Raw genomic sequence first — 17,044 nt, forward strand, 5'->3', positions numbered from 1 at the left:
CCAGAAACGGTTGAAAAATGTGGACTGTGAAAACTTTCCAGGAAGAGGTAAAATAGGGCTTTGGAAAACTGGGAATTCTGGGAATTCCTGGAATAATTTTGAACGTGGAAAATGGTAGTTTGATTGTCCAAGGTGAGATGAGTGTGTGGATGTTGGAACGGTTCGAATCGGTTGTGAATTGTGGGATATGGAAATGTTTGTACATTGAACATTAATTTTCCATGGGGGAAAGTTACTGGTAATTACGGGTAATCAGGGAATTTGCGGAACCGGGAAACATTCTGGTTTGAACGGAAAGTGTGGATGTTGGAACGGTTCAAATTGGATACGAAATGTGGGATATGAAGTCAATTGTATATATCCCAGTCATTGTCAATGGGGAGAAAATTACCGGAAATTCCGGGAAAACTGGGAATTTGGGCAAAGGAAAAACATGTTTTGCGTTTGATGTATGGGAAGAGTAGTGTTGTGGATGGCTAAAAGGTCGGAATCGGTTTAAAAAATGCAAACAATTATGAAAATTTAGGGCATTGTAAAACTATGATTACGTCCATTCTTTGAATAAGAATTTCCTCGAAATTTGGTAATTTCGGGAATTTTTGAAAATATCGACAATAGCACAATTGTGCCAGATGATATGAATGGGTTGGTGTTGGAATTTTTCGAAACAGTTGAAAAATGCTGACATAGTAACAGTTTAAATTTTAATTGGTATTTCGGAACTCCTGGAATTTCGGGAAAACCAGGAATTTTTACAAAAAAAAAAGATAACATTTGTTGTCTCAGTTAAGGAGAATGTTTTGAAGGTGAAATGGTCCAGAAACGGTTGAAAAATGTGGACTGTGAAAACTTTCCAGGAAGAGGTAAAATAGGGCTTTGGAAAACTGGGAATTCTGGGAATTCCTGGAATTATTTTGAACGTGGAAAATGGTAGTTTGATTGTCCAAGATGAGATGAGTGTGTGGATGTTGAAACAGTTCGAATCGGTTGTGAATTGTGGGATATGGAAATGTTTGTACATTGCCCATTCATTTTCCACGGGGGAAAGTTACTGGTAATTACGGGTAATCAGGGAATTTGCGGAACCGGGAAACATTCTGGTTTGAACGGAATGTGTGGATGTTGGAACGGTTCAAATTGGATTCGAAATGTGGGATATGAAGTCAATTGTATATATTCCAGTCATTGTCAATGGGGAGAAAATTACCGGAAATTCCGGGAAAACTGGGAATTTGGACAAAGGAAAAACATGTTTTGCGTCCGATATATGGGAAGAGTAGTGTTGTGGATGGCTAAAAGGTCGGAATCGGGTTTAAAAAATGCAAACAATTATGAGAATTTAGGGCATTGTGGAACTATGATTACATCCATTCTTTGAATAAGAATTTCCTCGAAATTTGGTAATTTCGGGAATTTTTGAAAATATCGACAATACCACAATTGTGCCAGATGATATGAATGGGTTGGTGTTGGAATTTTTCGAAACAGTTGAAAAATGTTGACGTAGTAACAGTTTAAATTTTAATTGGTATTCCGGAACTCCTGGAATTTCGGGAAAACCGGGAATTTTTACAAAAAAAAAAGATAACATTTGTTGTCTCAGTTAAGAAGAATGTTTTGATGGTGAAATGGTCCAGAAACGGTTGAAAAATGTGGACTGTGAAAACTTTCCAGGAAGAGGTAAAATAGGGCTTTGGAAAACTGGGAATTCTGGGAATTCCTGGAATAATTTTGAACGTGGAAAATGGTAGTTTGATTGTCCAAGGTGAGATGAGTGTGTGGATGTTGGAACGGTTCGAATCGGTTGTGAATTGTGGGATATGGAAATGTTTGTACATTGAACATTAATTTTCCATGGGGGAAAGTTACTGGTAATTACGGGTAATCAGGGAATTTGCGGAACCGGGAAACATTCTGGTTTGAACGGAAAGTGTGGATGTTGGAACGGTTCAAATTGGATACGAAATGTGGGATATGAAGTCAATTGTATATATCCCAGTCATTGTCAATGGGGAGAAAATTACCGGAAATTCCGGGAAAACTGGGAATTTGGGCAAAGGAAAAACATGTTTTGCGTTTGATGTATGGGAAGAGTAGTGTTGTGGATGGCTAAAAGGTCGGAATCGGTTTAAAAAATGCAAACAATTATGAAAATTTAGGGCATTGTAAAACTATGATTACGTCCATTCTTTGAATAAGAATTTCCTCGAAATTTGGTAATTTCGGGAATTTTTGAAAATATCGACAATAGCACAATTGTGCCAGATGATATGAATGGGTTGGTGTTGGAATTTTTCGAAACAGTTGAAAAATGCTGACATAGTAACAGTTTAAATTTTAATTGGTATTTCGGAACTCCTGGAATTTCGGGAAAACCAGGAATTTTTACAAAAAAAAAAGATAACATTTGTTGTCTCAGTTAAGGAGAATGTTTTGAAGGTGAAATGGTCCAGAAACGGTTGAAAAATGTGGACTGTGAAAACTTTCCAGGAAGAGGTAAAATAGGGCTTTGGAAAACTGGGAATTCTGGGAATTCCTGGAATTATTTTGAACGTGGAAAATGGTAGTTTGATTGTCCAAGATGAGATGAGTGTGTGGATGTTGAAACAGTTCGAATCGGTTGTGAATTGTGGGATATGGAAATGTTTGTACATTGCCCATTCATTTTCCACGGGGGAAAGTTACTGGTAATTACGGGTAGTCAGGGAATTTGCGGAACCGGGAAACATTCTGGTTTGAACGGAATGTGTGGATGTTGGAACGGTTCAAATTGGATTCGAAATGTGGGATATGAAGTCAATTGTATATATTCCAGTCATTGTCAATGGGGAGAAAATTACCGGAAATTCCGGGAAAACTGGGAATTTGGACAAAGGAAAAACATGTTTTGCGTCCGATATATGGGAAGAGTAGTGTTGTGGATGGCTAAAAGGTCGGAATCGGGTTTAAAAAATGCAAACAATTATGAGAATTTAGGGCATTGTGGAAATATGATTACATCCATTCTTTGAATAAGAATTTCCTCGAAATTTGGTAATTTCGGGAATTTTTGAAAATATCGACAATAGCACAATTGTGCCAGATGATATGAATGGGTTGGTGTTGGAATTTTTCGAAACAGTTGAAAAATGCTGACATAGTAACAGTTTAAATTTTAATTGGTATTTCGGAACTCCTGGAATTTCAGGAAAACCGAAAATATTTTTACAAAAAAAAGATAACATTTGTTGTCCCAATTAAGAAGAAGGTTTTGAAGTTGAAATGATCCAGAAATGGTTGAAAAATGTGGACTGTGAAAACTTTCCAGGAAGAGGTAAAATAGGGCTTTGGAAAACTGGGAATTCTGGAATAATTTTGAACGTGGAAAATGGTAGTTTGATTGTCCAAGATGAGATGAGTGTGTGGATGTTGGAACAGTTCGAATCGGTTGTGAATTGTGGGATATGGAAATGTTTGTACATTGCCCATTAATTTTCCATGGGGGAAAGTTACTGGTAATTACGGGTAATCAAGGAATTTGCAGAACCGGGAAACATTCTGGTTTGAACGGAATGTGTGGATGTTGGAACGGTTCAAATTGGATTCGAAATGTGGGATATGAAGTCAATTGTATATATCCCAGTCATTGTCAATGGGGAGAAAATTACCGGAAATTCCGGGAAAACTGGGAATTTGGGCAAAGGAAAAACATGTTTTGTGTCTGATATATGGGAAGAGTAGTGTTGTGGATGGCTAAAAGGTCGGAATCGGGTTTAAAAAATGCAAACAATCATGAGAATTTAGGGCATTGTGGAACTATGATTACGTCCATTCTTTGAATAAGAATTTCCTCGAAATTTGGTAATTTCGGGAATTTTTGAAAATATCGACAATAGCACAATTGTGCCAGATGATATGAATGGGTTGGTGTTGGAATTTTTCAAAACGGTTGAAAAATGTTGACGTAGTAACAGTTTGAATTTTAATTGGTATTTCGGAACTCCTGGAATTTCGGGAAAACCGGGAATTTTTACACAAAAAAAAGATAACATTTGTTGTCCCAGTTAAGAAGAATGTTTTGAAGGTGATATGGTCCAGAAACGGTTGAAAAATGTGGACTGTGAAAACTTTCCAGGAAGAGGTAAAATAGGGCTTTGAAAAACTGGGAATTCTGGGAATTCCTGGAATAATTTTGAACTTGGAAAATGGTAGTTTGATTGTCCAAGGTGAGATGAGTGTGTGGATGTTGGAACAGTTCGAATCAGTTGAGAAATGTGGGATATGGAGATGTTTGTAGAATGTCCATTCATTTCAGTGTTGTGTAGTGTCGTACATGAGGAGCTCAGTGCTGCCATCTAGTGGACAAACTTGAACATTGTGTAGGAACAGGGCTTAACATTAGGTACACCCACCTACTCTTGATAATGACATCCAATGCAACAGATGGACTAAAAATGAAAAAATATTAGAAACAGTAATAAATATGTTGCACTTCAAACTACAAGAGCAGTAAAAAAAAAAATATTGTTAGTAAATGTGAAATGTTTTGTTTAATTAAGGATAGTTTTTGCTGGTTTTGTCTCAGAGAGGAACTGCACTTTTCTCCACGAGGGTCATTCTCCATCCAAAACAAGATTCTAGCAGTCGGCATCTTAATGACAGGAGATATTGTACAGTAAGTGATGTTTTATTATGTTTGTTGGCTCTCATGAAGTCTGCAGTGAGTAATAATCAGTGATGTTGTCGTAGAACAAAGCAAAAGTTGCGATGTGTTTTTTTAAATAATGTGCCGCGTATGCTTAAAATGAGCAAAATCAAATATTACATCTTATTATAAATTTGACTGTTACTACATTACATACAGTATATACTTACACCATGTATATAAAACCTTGATGGAAGTGTTTGGATATTTTTTTTTTTAAACTTAGTCGGCAGAACACATTTATTTATTATTTAGAATGTATTAAAAAAATAAAAACATGTGTTCTTCTCTTACATAAGGATTGTGAATGATATAATTTTTTTTAAAGTGCAGTTTCCCTTTAATACTTCTCTCTAACCTCAAAGAAGAAGAGTTATTTTTTATTACATACACATATAATACAATTATTCCAATATTTATAAACCTATTGTTTTATTTTAAAGAAAACAAGAAACAAATATTTTACAAATAAATAGAAACAGATGAACATATTGTATGACTATAAAATGCAGAATTAAAAACAACAGCGCCCTCCAGTGGCAATACTTATTCCTGCAATATAAAAACAATTCTGATTCTGTCAGTTGCTCAAAAATCTGATTTGTTTTGCCCTCAAATGTTATGTCACTCATTATTTTTTTTAATTTTTAGATATTTTTAAAATGCATTGCAAATGGTCTTCATGCCAATATATCTCTATATTTTTCTCATATGAAATGCATTCCAAATAAATACAAACAGATGAACAAATGGCTTTCAACTTATGAAAACCTTGATTTGAAAATGTCATTAAATTTGGGGATTTCCAAAACTGTACACCATGATCATGAAAATTATGACAAATAAAAGCTTGATATATCTCACTTTGTATGTAATGAGTTTGTATCACAGACCTTGGCAAAATACGGCCCGCGGGCCACATGCGGCCCGTTATGATTTTCAATCCGGCCCGCCGGATGTTCTACATAATTTTTTTAGATCTTTAACATCAAAACTGTCGCCGCCATTATGATATGCGTATATTTTAAATGACCGTAAGTCTTGAACTATAGAAAGTATTTGAATGGTCGAAATCTGCGCTTTTGAGTAGGGATGTCCGATAATGGCTTTTTGCCGATATCCGATATTCCGATATTGTCCAACTCTTTGATTACCGATACCGATATCAACCGATATATACAGTCGTGGAATTAACACATTATTATGCCTAATTTGGTCAACCAGGTATGGTGAAGATAAGGTACTTTAAAAAAAATAAATAAATAAATAAATAAGATAAATAAATTAAAAACATTTTCTTGAATAAAAAAGAAAGTAAAACAATATAGAAACAGTTACATTGAAACTAGTAATTAATGAAAATGAGTAAAATTAACTGTTAAAGGTTAGTACTATTAGTGGACCAGCAGCACGCACAATCATGTGTGCTTACGGACTGTATCCCTTGCAGACTGTATTGATATATATTGATATATAATGTAGGAACCGGAATATTAATAACAGAAAGAAACAACCCTTTTGTGTGAATGAGTGTGAATGAGTGTAAATGGGGGAGGAAAATATTTTGGGTTGGTGCACTAATTGTAAGTGTATCTTGTGTTTTTTATGTTGATTTAATAAAAAATAAAAAATAAAAATAAAAAAACGATACCGATAATAATAAAAACCAATACGGATGATTTCCGATATTACATTTTAACGCATTTATCGGCATTTATCGACATCTCCACTTTTGAGTGTTGTATGAGTTATTACGGTAATCTACATCACAGCAGCTCAGACGAGAAACAAACTAGAGTGGGCATTTTTACAACAAATTTCTGCGTAAAAGTGAAGTGTATCATATTATAGGTGTTTATTACCCTTTGCATTCACATTTTGCTGGTCTGAGAAGTAAAAGAGGAGTGACGTTCATATGTTGTTATTATTCAGTGTTTTATTGTTCATAGTTAATATTGTAAATCCCACTTTCTTTATTTTCATGTACATTTTGGATGTCCCATTCAGTAAAAAAAAAAAATGTAAAATTGCATTACGTTTTTTTTGAGGTGGTCTGTTTTTAGAATTCTATCGGACGTTGTTGACTTTTGGTATTAGTGTTCCTGAAAAGGACCCAAACACCATACTTGCCAACCCTCCCGGATTTTCCGGGAGACTCCCGAAATTCAGCGCCTCTCCCGAAAACCTCCCGGGACAAATTTTCTCCCGAAAATCTCCCGAAATTCAGGCGGAGCTGGAGGCCACGCCCCCTCCAGCTTCATGCAGACCTGAGTCCGCTTTCCCACGATATAAACAGTGTGCCTGCCCAAACACATTATAACTGTAGAATGATCGAGGGCGAGTTCTTGGTTTCTTATGTGGGTTTATTGTTAGGCAGTTTCATTAACGTCCTCCCAGCGCGGCAACAACACACAACAACAGCAGTCAAGTTTTTGTCTACCTTAAAGCAGTTCGTCTGCCGTAAACAGCAATGTTGTGACACTCTTAAACAGGACAATACTGCCATCTATAACATCAATAACATATACGGCTTTTAGAGAGTGCAGTGCACAACTGCGCACACAACAAGGAGACGAAGCAGAAGAACGAGGAAGATACAGCCATGGCGACGCCGACGACGAGTAAGATGAAGAAATACGCTTTGTTGCACCTTTCCTGCCTGAGTCCGGCGATTAGTTGCAAATCTTGCTTTATTGATTGCTTGCACACAGCCAATCCAACACAAAACAAACTAGTCCCCGCCCGCACTCACGCTACCACTCCCTCTCTTCTCTCGCCCACACACTCACTGACGTCACTCACCTCACATGCTCACCTATTAAAGGGCCACACACACACATACGCTACTCTCATAACAGCTTGTAAGTTCCAAGCCGCAGCTGCGATTGGACCTGGATAGCCTCCAGGAAGAAGTAGTGGACTAAGCATTTAAGTCCCATCTTAAAACTCATTTGTATACTCTAGCCTTTAAATAGCCCCCCTGTTAGACCAGTTGATCTGCCGTTTCTTTTCTTTTCTCCTCTGCTCCCCTTTTCCTTATGTTGGATCCACTATGGACTGGACTCTCACAATTTTATGTCAGACCCACTCGACATCCATTGCTTTCCGTCTCCCCTAGAGGGGGGGGGGGGGGGGGGGGGGTTACCCACATATGCGGTCCTCTCCAAGGTTTCTCATAGTCATTCACATCGACGTCCCACTGGGGTGAGTTTTTCCTTGCCCTTATGTGGGCTTTGTACCGAGGATGTCGTTGTGGCTTGTGCAGCCCTTTGAGACACTTGTGATTTAGGGCTATATAAATAAACATTGATTGATTGATTGATTGATACCAAGTGCTTGGCACTGAAGATCTTCCTCAGGAAGCAAAGATTGACCGGTTTTGGGCCATGCTCGGGAGAGATGGAAGATTCCAGTGTCATGTCTGTGTAATCATGTTTTTGTTTTAAGTCATGTTTTTGTTTAGTTATAGGAATCTTTGGTTTCTGGCTTTTCACTCCCTTGTCTTGTTTGCATGATTATCCATTAGTTTCACCTGTTCCACGTTTGGACTCATTGTGCACTCTTGATTGTCACCATAGCAACCCATTAGTTTTCACCTGTCACGTCACGCACCTGTTTCACGTCTTGAGTCACGCACCTGTTTTCATTAATTATGTCTGTAGTATTTAAGTTCAGTGTTTTTCAGTTTGTCTTTCTGACGACCTCGCAACACATTCATGCTCTGTTCATGCCTGATACTTCTTTTCATGTCAATTCCTCAAGCCAAGTAAGTTTTTGTTCCATATTTATAGTCTTTTTGGTTTCATAGTTTGTTCTCCGCCATTGTGCGTGTTTTTTGTTTGTACTTTTTGCTATAGTCTTTTGGTTTTATAGTTTATTCTCCGCCACTGTGCGCGCTTTCATTTATTCCTTTTTTTGATAATAATAAATCATGTACCTTCATTCCCGTCTCGCACGAGCCAACTTTCCGTTGCATCCTGGAAAAGCACACACCCAAGATCAAGTCCTGACATCCAGACTCTAATGCATTTGATGAAAGCACTTTTGTGCCTGCCACACATCAATGCATCATCAGAGAGGGTGTTCAGCATGGTTAGAAAAATAGTGACAGAGAATAGAACAAGGATGGACAATTCAACCCTTAACTCAACAATGAGTAGATGAGTGTTATGTGTGTGTATATGTGTAAATAAATGAACACTGAAATTCAAGTATTTCTCTTATATATATATATATGAAATACTTGACTTGGTGAATTCTAGCTGTAAATATACTCCTCCCCTCTTAACCACGCCCCTAACCACGCCCCACGCCCCACCCCCCGAAATCGGAGGTCTCAAGGTTGGAAAGTATGCCAAACACACACACTGTACAGCAGATGTTTACATCTAAATGTGTATATATCATTTATGTCATGATCCGTGGTCTGGATCATGTTTTGTTTAGTTATGTTCTGTTAGTTTTGGACTTCTTTAGTTCCCGTTTAGGCCTCCTTGTTTGCTTTTGTCACCATGGCGACTTATTGTGTTCACCTGTCTCTGATTAGTGCTCGCCCGCTCACCTGCTTCCCAAGCACTAATCAGAGGCATTATTTAAGTTGCCTTTGCCAGTCAGTCGGCCTGGCTTCATTGTTTACGTCACGTTCTGACCAAGTAAGTGTTCATGTTCTATGCCATAGCTTCTGCTAACTAGTAGTTTCATGTGTTTTAGGCACGCTTGCCTTTTTTTTTGTTGTGTTGTTTGTGTTTTTGGTAGTTGAGTGATTTATGTTAATAAATCCAATCCTACCTTTACGCCTTCGTCCGGAGCCGTCTTTGCATCTTGAAAGAACAACCGCGCAGCAAGTTGCGACCCCCCCCCATCGTGACAATTTATACACACATACACATTGGCCCCCCCCCCAAACACATTTTTTCTCTCAATGTGGCCCCCGAGTCTAAATATTTGCCCAGCTCTGTTGTATCACATATTAGTTTCACATTTGAAGTTCAATTGCTGCCCTAAATGAACTTTTTACACGATATTCAGATTTTGTATTTTTTTTTCACCTGTATTTGTTATTGCGCCGAAAAATATATTTATTCCAAATTATTTCTATATGTTTCTAATGCATTGGTTATAAATTCAGTGTTAAGTTTGCATCCAAATACCATTCAAGTGTTCTTAAATCTGTTTTTGTTTTTTTCCTGTCCTGTGGACAAGCAGTTTCTAACCTTCATTCCAGCTAATGAAGTCATTCTGAGGATGTGATGTCATATTGGCCGGTAATGGCCCGTGTAATTATCACACGAGGAGGACAACCTGACAGGTTTTGGGCCACAAAAGTGAGACAAATAGATCCTCCCCTGCTGAGCCTCCATTGAGTCTTGCTCTGTGGACTGACACATTCTTTCAAGTGATTAGGAAGATAAGTCCATTCACCATGACTCGCTACATTGAGTGTGCTGTCAGTCACATTGTCTATCAGTCACAGCACACTCAAATTGAAGCTTTGCAACCCCAAAAAAAATGTCTTCTTCTCTGAAATACCGTGATAGTGTAAAAATAAACAGGAAACTTTCTAGCCTTGATACGTCATTTTTATACTATGGATGTCCACACCGCAGGACAAAGGAGAAAAAAAAGAACATCTGCGTGCAGTTAGACTTGATTTAAACTAAAAATAAACAACTTTTAATCAGTGCTCGAGGAAAGGAAACATGCACTTTCATTCAAAGCTGCTATACAACACACTTCTATACACTGGTCAAATCATTAGGTACACCTGCACATTTTAATACCATCCAATACAAGGTGGTTTATAGAACAAGACTAAAATATAGTAGATAACGCGATAGTATATAACGGGGTTCAGCAACCTTTAGTGCCGCCCTAGTGGCTCCTTGGAGCATTTAAAAAAAATAATTTATAATGGAAAAAGATGGGGGGGAAATAATTTTTTTGTTTTAGTATGGTTTTTGTTTGAGGACAAACATGACACAAACCTTCCCAATTGTTAGAAAGCCCACTGTTTAATATGTTTGTGTGTATGCATCACTGATGATAGTTAGAGATGTCCGATAATGGCTTTTTTGCCGATATTGTCCAACTCTTGATTACCGATTCCGATATCAACCGATACAGATATATACAGTCGTGGAATTAACACATTATTATGCCTAATTTTGTTGTGATGCCCCGCTGGATGCATTAAACAATGTAACTTTGCCATGAATTGATTAGCGTGGACCCCGACTTAAAGGGGAACATTATCACCAGACCTATGTAAGCGTCAATATATACCTTGATGTTGCAGAAAAAAGACCATATATTTTTTTAACCGATTTCCGAACTCTAAATGGGTGAATTTTGGCGAATTAAACGCCTTTCTATTATTCGCTCTCGGAGCGATGACGTCACAACGTGGCGTCACATTGGGAAGCAATCCATCATTTTCTCAAACACCGAGTCAAATCAGCTCTGTTATTTTCCGTTTTTTTCGACTGTTTTCCGTACCTTGGAGACATCATGCCTCGTCTGTGTGTTGTCGGAGGGTGTAACAACACGAACAGGGACGGATTCAAGTTGCACCAGTGGCCCAAAGATGCGAAAGTGGCAAGAAATTGGACGTTTGTTCCGCACACTATACCGACGAAAGCTATGCTACGACAGAGATGGCAAGAATGTGTGGATATCCTGCGACACTCAAAGCAGATGCATTTCCAACGATAAAGTCAAAAAAATCTGCCGCCAGAGCAATTCAGGGACAAAGGACCTCGGTAGCACGGCAAGCAATGGCGGCAGTTTGTTCCCGCAGACGAGCGAGCTAAACCCCCTGGATGTCTTGGCTCACACCGTCCCTTATGCCACCGAAGATGATCAAGAGAAGAATATCGACCCTAGCTTCCCTGGCCTGCTGACATCAACTCCAAAACTGGACAGATCAGCTTTCAGGAAAAGAGAGCGGATGAGGGTATGTCTACAGAATATATTAATTTATGAAAACTGGGCTGTCTGCACTCTCAAAGTGCATGTTGTTGCCAAATGTATTTCATATGCTATAAACCTAGTTCATATTTGTTAGTTTCCTTTAATGCCAAACAAACACATACCAATCGTTGGTTAGAAGGCGATCGCCGAATTCGTCCTCGCTTTCTCCCGTGTCGCTGGCTGTCGTGTCGTTTTCGTCGGTTTCGCTTGCATACGGTTCAAACCGATATGGCTCAATAGCTTCAGTTTCTTCTTCAATTTCGTTTTCGCTACCTGCCTCCACACTACAACCATCCGTTTCAATACATGCGTAATCTGTTGAATCGCTTAAGCCACTGAAATCCGAGTCTGAATCCGAGCTAATGTCGCTATAGCTTGCTGTTCTATGCGCCATGTTTGTTTGTGTTGGCATCACTATGTGACGTCACAGGAAAATAGACGGGTGTATATAACGATTGTTAAAATCAGGCACTTTGAAGCTTTTTTTAGGGATATTGCGTGATGGGTAAAATTTTGAAAAAAACTTTGAAAAATAAAATAAGCCACCAGGAACTGATTTTTAATGGTTTTAACCCTTCTGAAATTGTGATAATGTTCCCCTTTTAACAAGTTGAAAAACTTATTAGGGTGTTACCATTTAGTGGTCAATTGTACGGAATATGTACTGTACTGTGCAATCTACTAATAAAAGTATCAATCAATCAATCAAAAAAAAGGTTTTCCAAAATAAGAGAACAACTTCAACTCCAGTTAAGGAAAAAAATGCCAACATGGCACTGCCATATTTATTATTGAAGTCACAAAGTGCATTATTATTATAACTTGAAATTTTCACACACACTTGTTATTTCATATGTTGACCAGAGGGGTAGCACTTTTAAAACCGACACACACACAAAAACCCTCCTTTATGGGACCACACTAATGTTGATAGATTTCACTACCAGGGGTGCAAATGAGATCTCTTTTATTTGTTTTTTGTAACGTGCTTAAGGCCGATGACAAACAAGTCACGGACCACAGATGGCCCCTGTGCCGCACTTTGGGCAACCCAGCTGTAGAAGCTAACTGTTAATGGCCACTATAGTCTTAGTACCGTAGTGTATTTGTTCATCCTATGGTCACATGTGGGACGCGGGTTGTCTTACGTCAGCACCGGAAGTCGTAAAATCAGCTGTTCACCTGGCGGGTTTTTTCGGGGATGAATAGTGAAGTCCTTCCTTAGCTGCCGTCTTGTTTTAGCATATATTGCCGCCTTTGCACCTGTTAATGTTTACTTTTGTACACACATTAAATCAACAAAAAATCCTAACTTTGGAGCAATGTTCACGGACTCTTAGTAATTTGCTTTCTATTAGATGCAATGGTTTTCCGTATTGGGACCGTGATTTCGGTCCTAACTTGTTCACCGGTCCTCAAATGGAAGGTACTTTTCCCTTGTTGATGTCTCAAGAAGGGTAAAAATACAAGAACACACACACATAAACACACACTTTCTTGTATTTTTTACCTTCTTGAGACCTCCAAAAAAATCCCTACCTCTAGTATTATAAAACAATGCAAGTCAAAATTTTACAAGAAAAACTGAACATTTGTGCAATATTATGATAAAAGTTGGAATTTTACTCAATAACAGTCGCAATTTTACGAGAAAACTTAAAATGTTGGCAATTTTATGAAAAGAGTCTTAATTTCACTCCACAAGAGTCGCAATTTTATAAGAAAACTAACATTTTGGCAATGTTAAAATAATAATCGGAATTTTACTTGGCAAAATTCTGACAAAACTCATAACTATGACAAAAGACATCATTTTACTAAAAAATTACACTATTTTACAAGAACAAAAACAAATTGGCAATATTGTGATAAGTCACAATTTTATATGACAAATCTCACCATTTTGCATTAAAAAGTAATAATTTTACATAAAAAAGTAATAATTGTACAAGAAAATATTGCAATATTACAGGAACAGAACGAATATGAGAAATTGTTCCCAATTTTATAAGAAAAAAGTCGACAAAGTTGGAATTTTACTCAATAACAGTCGCAATTTTACAAGAACAGCTTAAAATGTTGGCAATTTTATGAAAAGAGTCGTAATTTCACTCGACAAAAGTCACAATTTTATAAGAAAACTAACATTTTGGCAATATTATAATAATAATCGGAATCTTACTCAGCAAAATTATGACAAATGTCATAATTTTACTCCAACAATTTCACTATTTTACAAGAACAAAAAAAAAAAATGGCAACACTGTGATAAAAGTCTGAATTTTATTTCAAATGTCACCATTTTGCATTAAAAAGTAATAACTGTACATAAAAAAAGTTATAATTTTACAAGAAAATATTGCAATATTACAGAAACAGAAAAAATATGAGAAATTGTTCCCAATTTTATAAGAAAAAAGTTGACACATTGTGAGAAAAAGACTGCTGTGTTGGCCCTGCGATGAGGTGGCGACTTGTCCAGGGTGTACCCCGCCTTCCGCCCGATTGTAGCTGAGATAGGCTCCAGCGCCCCCCGCGACCCCGAAGGGAATAAGCGGTAGAAAATGGATGGATGGAAGGATGGTTTTTAATCTTAATTATTTACTTCAAGTTATTACAGTATGTCTGTATATACATATTTATTTATTTTTATTGATTTTGGCCAAAGGGGGTGCATTTTAATTTCTTACACACACTTGTTATTTCATATGTTGACCAGAGGGGGAGCACTTTTAAAAACGACAGTCAATTTGAAAAAACCCTCCTTTTTGGCACCACCCTAATGTTGATAGATTTCACCACCAGGGGTGCAAATGAGATATCTTTTTTTTATTTTTTGTAATGTGCTTAAGGCCGATGACAAACGAGTCACGGACCACAGATGGCCCCCGTGCCGCACTTTGGGCAACCCAGCAGTAGAAGCAAACTGTTAATGGCCACTATAGTCTTAGTACCGTAGTGTATTTGTTCATCCTATGGTCACATGCGGGACGCGTGTTGTCTTACGTCAGCACCGGAAGTCGTAAAAACAGCTGTTCACCTGGCGGGTTTTTTTCGGGGATGAATAGGGAAGTCCCTCCTTAGCTGCTGTCTTGTTTTAGCATATATTGCCGCCTTTGCACCTGTCAATGTTTACTTTTGTATGCACATTAAATCAACAAAAAATCCAGACTTTGGAGCAATGTTCACGGACTCTTAGTAATTTGCTCTCTATAAGTTGCAATGGTTTTACGTATTGGAACCATGATTTATGTCCTAACTTGTTCACCGGTCCTCATATGGAAGGTACTTTTCCCTTGTTGATGTCTCAAGAAGGATAGAAATACAAGAACACACACACACACACACACATATATATATATAAACACACACTTTCTTGTATTTGTTACCTTCTTGAGACCTCCAAAAAATCCCTACCTCTAGTCTTCTAATACAAGTCGGAATTTTACCCAACGCAAGTCAAAATTTTACAAGAAAAACTGAACATTTGTACAATATTATGATAAAAGTTGGAATCTTACTCAATAACAGTCACAATTTTACGAGACAAGCTTAAAATGTTGGCAATTTTATGAAAAGAGTCGTAATTTCACTCGACAAAAGTCACAATTTTATAAGAAAACATTAAAAATGTTTTATAATAATTGGAATTTTACTCGGCAAAATTATGACAAATGTCATAATTTTACTCAAAAAATGTCACTATTTTACAAGAACAAAAAAAAATTGGCAACACTGTGATAAGTCTGAATTTTATATGACAAATGTCACCATTTTGCATTAAAAAGTAATAACTGTACATAAAAGTAATAATTTTACAAAAAAACAAAGAATATGAGAAATAGTTCCCTATTTTATAAAAAAAAGAGTCGACACATTGTGAGAAAAAAACTCCTTTTAGTAAAAAAAAAATTGTTGGTAATTGGTTTTTAATCTTAATTATTTACTTCAAGTTATTACAGTCTCTATATACATATTTATTTATTTTTATTAATTTTGGCCAAAGGGGGCGCATTTCAATTTCTTACACACACTTGTTACTACATATGTTGGCCAGAAGGGGAGCACTTCAAATTTTTACACACACTTGTCATTTCATATGTTGACCAGAGGGGGAGCACTTTTAAAACCGACAGTCAATTTGAAAAACCCCTCCTTTTTGGCACCACCTTTTGTTTTTTGTAATATGCTTAAGGCCGATGACAAACGAGTCTTGGACCACAGATGGGCCCCGTGCCGCACTTTGGGCAACCCAGCTGTAGAAGCTAACTGTTAATGGCCACTATAGTCTTAGTACCGTAGTGTATTTGTTCATCCTATGGTCACATGTGGGACGCGGGTTGTCTTACGTCAGCACCGGAAGTCGTAAAATCAGCTGTTCACCTGGCGGGTTTTTTTCGGGGATGAATAGGGAAGTCCCTCCTTAGCTGCTGTCTTGTTTTAGCATATATTGCCGCCTTTGCACCTGTCAATGTTTACTTTTGCATGCACATTAAATCAACAAAAAATCCTGACTTTGGAGCAATGTTCACGGACTCTTAGTAATTTGCTTTCTATTAGATGCAATGGTTTTCCGTATTGGGACTGTGATTTCAATCCTAACTTGTTCACCGGTCCTCAAATGGAAGGTACTTTTCCTTGTTGATGTCTCAAGAAGGGTAGAAATACAAGAACACACACACACACACACACACACACACACACATATTTAAACACACACTTTCTTGTATTTGTTACCTTCTCGAGACCTCCAAAAAATTCCTACCTCTAGTATTATAATACAAGTCGTAATTTTACCCAACGCAAGTCAAAATTTTGTGCAATATTATGATAAAAGTTGGAATTGTACTCAATAACAGTCGCAATTTTACGAGAAAAGCTTAAAATGTTGGCAATTTTATGAAAAGAGTCGTAATTTCACTCGACAAAAGTCACAATTTTATAAGAAAACATTAAAAATGTTGGCACTTTTATAATAATCAGAATCTTACTCTGCAAAATTATGACAAATGTCATAATTTTACTCAAAAAATGTCACTATTTTACAAGAACAAAAAAAATTGGCAACACTGTGATAAAAGTCTGAATTATATATGACAAATGTCACCATTTTGCATTAAAAAGTAATAACTGTACATAAAAAAAGTAATAATTTTACAAAAAACATAGAATATGAGAAATAGTTCCCAATTTTATAAGAAAAAAGTCAACACATTGTGAGAAAAAAACTGTTTTTAGTAAAAAAAAAAAATTGTTAGTAATTGGTTTTTAATCTTAATTATTTACTTCAAGTTATTACAGTATGTCTCTATATACATATTTATTTATTTTATTAATTTTGGCCAAAGGGGGCGCATATCAATTTCTTACACACACTTGTTACTACATATG

The 17,044-nt window shown here is 37.1% G+C and overlaps 1 protein-coding gene across 1 annotated transcript in view; it reads right to left on the bottom strand.

Moving 5' to 3' along the window:
* egflam (EGF-like, fibronectin type III and laminin G domains) overlaps positions 1–17,044 on the bottom strand; it is a 192,036-nt gene that overhangs the window by 121,115 nt on the left and 53,877 nt on the right. The gene's annotated exons all lie outside the window — the stretch shown is intronic.

This window comes from Nerophis lumbriciformis, linkage group LG03 (assembly GCF_033978685.3).
Source record: "Nerophis lumbriciformis linkage group LG03, RoL_Nlum_v2.1, whole genome shotgun sequence".
Lineage (NCBI taxonomy): Eukaryota > Metazoa > Chordata > Actinopteri > Syngnathiformes > Syngnathidae > Nerophis > Nerophis lumbriciformis.